Source organism: Meriones unguiculatus, chromosome 11 (genome assembly GCF_030254825.1).
Source record: "Meriones unguiculatus strain TT.TT164.6M chromosome 11, Bangor_MerUng_6.1, whole genome shotgun sequence".
Taxonomy (NCBI): domain Eukaryota; kingdom Metazoa; phylum Chordata; class Mammalia; order Rodentia; family Muridae; genus Meriones; species Meriones unguiculatus.
Window position 1 is genome coordinate 21,673,113 of NC_083359.1, and position 4,933 is coordinate 21,678,045.

At 43.3% G+C, this 4,933-nt stretch overlaps 1 pseudogene; it reads left to right on the plus strand.

The window, feature by feature from the left end:
* The first annotated feature begins 3,985 nt into the window (after window positions 1-3,985).
* On the plus strand, window positions 3,986-4,719 carry LOC110551029 (cytoplasmic 60S subunit biogenesis factor ZNF622-like; annotated as a pseudogene).
* Window positions 4,720-4,933: the final 214 nt, after the last annotated feature.

Here is a 4,933-nt window from a genome sequence, read left to right on the forward strand (position 1 = left end):
ATTAATCCAGCAAACAGTCTAATCTTTCAGGTCTGCGGAGTCTCAGAGCTCCCTTATATAACAGTGCAAGTGATTACGTTTAGTATACGAGTTTTATGAGGGTTAAAGTTAGATTGTAGCCCAGAATCTTCCAATCCAAATTAGGTTTTATTTGTATTATTCCAACCACTAAGCATAGCATTTAAATTTTTTTTTAATCAGTTACATTTTATTAACTCTGTATCCCAGCCGTGTCCCGATCCCTCATTCCCTCCCAGTCCCTCCCTCCCTCCCTCCCTCATCTCCACCGTGCCCCTTTCCAAGTCCACTGATAGGGGGGACCTCCTCCCCATTCATCTGATCCTGTTTGATCAGGTATCTTCAGGACTGGCTGCAAAGCCCTCCTCTGTGGCCTAACAGGACTGCTCCTCCCTTCAGGGGTGGGGAGACCAAAGAGCCAGTCATTGAGTTCCTGTTAGAAATAGTCCTTGTTCCCCTCACTTTGGGAAACCAATTGGTTACTGAGCTACTCAGCAATCAAAAAGGAGCACTTAAATTTTTAAATTATGTGTGATTAAAGTGTGGGCACAGTGCTTGTGGAGGCCAGAGGAAAGCACTGGGCCCCCTAGAATTGGAGTTGCAGGTGGTTGAGAGTAGGGTCCTCTGCATCAGCAGTATGTACTCTTAAGGGCTGAACTTTATCTTCAGTCCTAGTCCTCCTCCTGCTCTGTCTCTCTCAGACAGGAGTTGCTATTTTTAGTTATGTGTATGTATGCATATCTCTGTGGGCATGTGCATGCGAGTGCTGGTGCTCACAGAAGCCAGAGGTATTGGAGTCATCGGGAGCTGGAATTAGAAACAGTTGAGAGCTTCCTGGTATGGGTGCTAGAAAGCAAACTCGGGTCCTCTGCAAAAGCAGTACTCATTTTTCACTACCGAGCTACCTCTCCAACCATGAGCATAGCATCTACATGTACTAGACCAAGAGGGAATAACCATGCTAAGAATATAGGCGTTTTATAGTGTTTTATAATAACCAAGGTACCCTTTTATTTGTCAAGTCTTTAAGTTTCTTTTATCTCTATGTACTAATGCCTGCTGACTAATAAGTGAAAAAGAAATGTAGATAAGAACCTGAGTTTTACACTTTTGCAGCCCAGCAGTCCTTCAGACTGAAGAATCAGAAAGAATATGAAGTCTTGAAGATTTAGAGCTGACATCCATCCATCCATCTTTGACTAAGCCCTTGAGTTCTGCGCATCCCCAAATTTCCAGAGGGAGAGTGCTGCTCTGGGATGGTTTACTAAGGCTGCACGACCAGAACAGATGAGCTTAATCTCCTTTCATTCCCTCATTCAACAGGTATTTGCAGAGCTTTGTGCTGGGTACTGTGTGGGATACAAAGAAGTACAATTTATAGATTTTGCCCTTTAAGATTTTATTGCTTAATCACAGTGTGAGAGAGTCAGAGAGACACAGTGTGAAACTGTAGCTTGATAGAGTCTGAACTTTCAGTTCTGTGGCTGAAGTTTAGGTAAAATCATATGAGACATGGACTGTATTTTCTCCTAATCAAGCAAACATCCCATCGCGGAGAAGTCATTTATCCTTTCCTGCCATGGACGAACGTGCTCAGCCTAAGGAGGTTTTCTCAGGATATACATTTCTCCTGAATGTGAAACTGGAGATAGGAAGAAACAGGAATGGGTGAGCCCACTCCTGACCATTTATTCCCAGGCCCTTTCACTTTCTCGGATAGAGGTTGCCACTGATTTCTTACTTCTACAGTCACTGGAGCCTCATTTCAATGGTGTTATATGATCCTGGAAGGGTACAAACAAGAGACAGCACTTGGTCCTTCCCTCAAAGAGTACAGATAACAGGACAGACAAGATGGCTCTTGAGGTAGACTATCTGGATTTGCATTCAATTCCTATTACTGAACGGCTGTTAGACCTTGGGCATATCACTTGGGTGGAGACTCTTTGGATTTGTATTCTGTTCCTACTACTGCTAGACCTTGGGCACATAACTTCACTGTTATGGGTCTTGGTTTCCTAGTCCAGGAAGCTGATGAAATAATGAGGATTCAATGATCTAATCTGTATAAATTTCATAGCAAGCACCCTGCTAGACACACAGTAACTATATTAGCTGCTGTCATTAATGGCCCGTAGGCATCTAGGTGAGTGCTATGTTGAGAATGGTCTCCTCTAAATTGAAGATATTAGTGGGTGGTGACTTTGGAGGGAAATATATTATAGGGAGACGTTTTATGAATAAGATTAGAACATCTCTAAAGGAAGTCCTAACAGAAACAATTTGACCTTTTATCATTTGAGTTCAGAGTAGGGAGGTGATGTCTATGGTCAAGAAGGTGGCTCTCGCCAGACAGGAAATTTGCCAGCAATTTGGTTCAGGGCTTTACAGCCTTTGTAATGGTGAGACATACATTTTCTGCATTTGCAAGTCGTGTAATTTATGGTGCTTGTTATGGCATCCTAAATAGATGAGACAAGGAGTTATGCTTCCCCTAAGGATACAGGGAGCTAGAAGGAGCATCACTGTTATTCTAATAGTAAGAGAGAGAGAAAAAAACAGCTATATTACAAAAGCCTAAATGATTTTGGGATTCACTAGAAAGCTTAAATCACAAAATCAGCAAACTACCTGCACGAGGGGGAGGAAGAGGCTCCTTAGGAGAGAAACTGGGCCTGTGGGCTCTACCCTCTATGATGGTCATTAAGAAAGAGAGGAAGAGGATATATAAATAAAGAAGAAGAAATCAGCAAGCACCTTAATAATTTTCTATAGGTTGAATATGGGCAAGCATGAAATAAGTCCCAGGGACCCCCAAGAAGGAGAGGAATTTGTACCATATCCTGGGGTCCTTGCCAGAGATGTTGGCCATAAAAATACCCTGTGGAAAAGCAGGAGGTAGTGAAAATCACTCTTAATAGTGTGTGTGAGGAAGGGATGATCACTGTAAGAAAGGCAAAAGGCTGCCTTTTCTTCCTGGAATCTTGTCTTCTATAGGGACAGATGTTCAACTACCTGGGAAGGGTAAGCCTGTAAGTCTCACGGAATATGGAAAGACTGGTTGTGTCAAGGAAAAAGCTGAGGGCTCAAGAACTAGAGAGTAAATGTGCAAACACATTTCTAGGCAGTAGCTGTCACATCCATTTTGAAGCAGAACTACTTTAAATTTCACTCCCACATATATCCTATCTGGCATGCTACAAGAATATGGAGTCATGATTGCCTATTACTTCTTGCCTTGTGTTGGTAACATATGCCTGCATCACCTCCCAGGTGGCTTTTTGTGACTTGGAGATGCAGTAGGCCCATTGAGAGATTGACTAACATTGCTAAAGTCTGCATCTCCAAGTGGCCAACATGGCCCATGACACCGCTGAAGGCCTTGAGGAACCAGCAGGCTGTAGTGGAGAAGGACAAGGACATAGCCACCTACTGTCTGCAGTAAGAAGTTTGCTACTTTCAATGCCTAGGAAAAATTATCTTAACTCCTGGCCGCATGTGGAGATAAAATGAAGGTGATGTAAGATGTGGTTTGCCAAGAAGAGATGATGAAGAGAACTTGGAGAAGGAACAAGGTGTGGACAGTGTGGGCAAGGTGCCATAATGTAGCCATCAAGGCTCAATCATTCACATATTCTGATAAAGTGACTTTAGCTTCTATGAAAGAGTCTGGGAGTGGCAAGGTTGGAGGCTGCATGGAGAAGCTGAGCCTGGGTGGAGAAACTGAGCCTAGGTGGAAAAGCTATCTCAGCTCCAGTGGTTTGATTAGCAGATGAAGAAGCTGACCAAGCAGCAAGTGTAGGAAAGCAAGGAAGAAGAAGAAGATGATAAGGATCTGGAAGAGGAGAGAGGAAGAGAGGGAGGAGGAAGAGCAAGATGAAGGAGGTTGAGGGCATGCTGATGTTTATGGACACATAATTTGACTATGATGATCCTGGCACCATGGACTACATGGAGGATGTGAAAGATGAAGAGTCTGGGCAATGCTGACATTCAGGTGCCATCCCGGTCGCAGGTGCTTATTTTCTTTCCGTTGTTGAATATTCCTCATAAAGAATGTTACAGGACCGAAATCCACAGATTCTTTATCCCTTATATAGAATTTCCCTCAGATATGAAGGGACTGATTGATGACATGAGAGGAAGTTGGTGTTGGCAAGATTTTCTTGTGGTACAATGAGAGAGGAAAATTATTCTACTCCTCGGAAGCTGTCCAGGCACACAAGAATGACAAAAGTCCCTGCAAGCTTTCACATATGGTTGTGCTACTTTAGAATTCCCAGATGGCTGTGATTTTAGGAGTGGCTACACAGATCATAAGAATTAAGATGAAGCTAAGAAGTTGCCTTCAGAAAAGAACTTGGAATATGGTGGTAAAAGCATGTCTCTGCTTCTTCCTTCCAGTGCCAGTTCAGCTCATCACTCCTTGATGGGGTATCACAGACGGTGATTTGGCTAATCAAGAGCTGTGGCAGTTGCTAGAAGCCGGAAGGCTGTGAGCTGGAGCAGCTTTCATATAGGAGTGTGCTGTGCAGTATGTCCAAAGGATGAAATCAAGGCAGATGCTAAAGACAGGAGTGAAACAATCCCAGTCAACAGATGCATGTCAGGACCCACATGAGATTCAGAGGGGCTGAGACTGAGTTGTGTTTCTTGCCATTCTTTCTCTTTGCCTGTGGTTCAGTAGAAGCCAGACTCTAGAGTAGATTTACTGCCACTTCATTTGTTACTACCAATTAAAACAAAAAGTCAGAATGAAAAAAAAAATAAGAAGACATACAAAAGTGTAGTTTAAAAATGCACTGACAAGCCAGGTGTGGTAGTACGTGCTTGGAATCCCAGCACTCTAGAGGTAAAGAGTGGAGGATCAGGCATTTGGCCCAAGGTATATAATGAGTTCAGTTTCAGCCCAGCT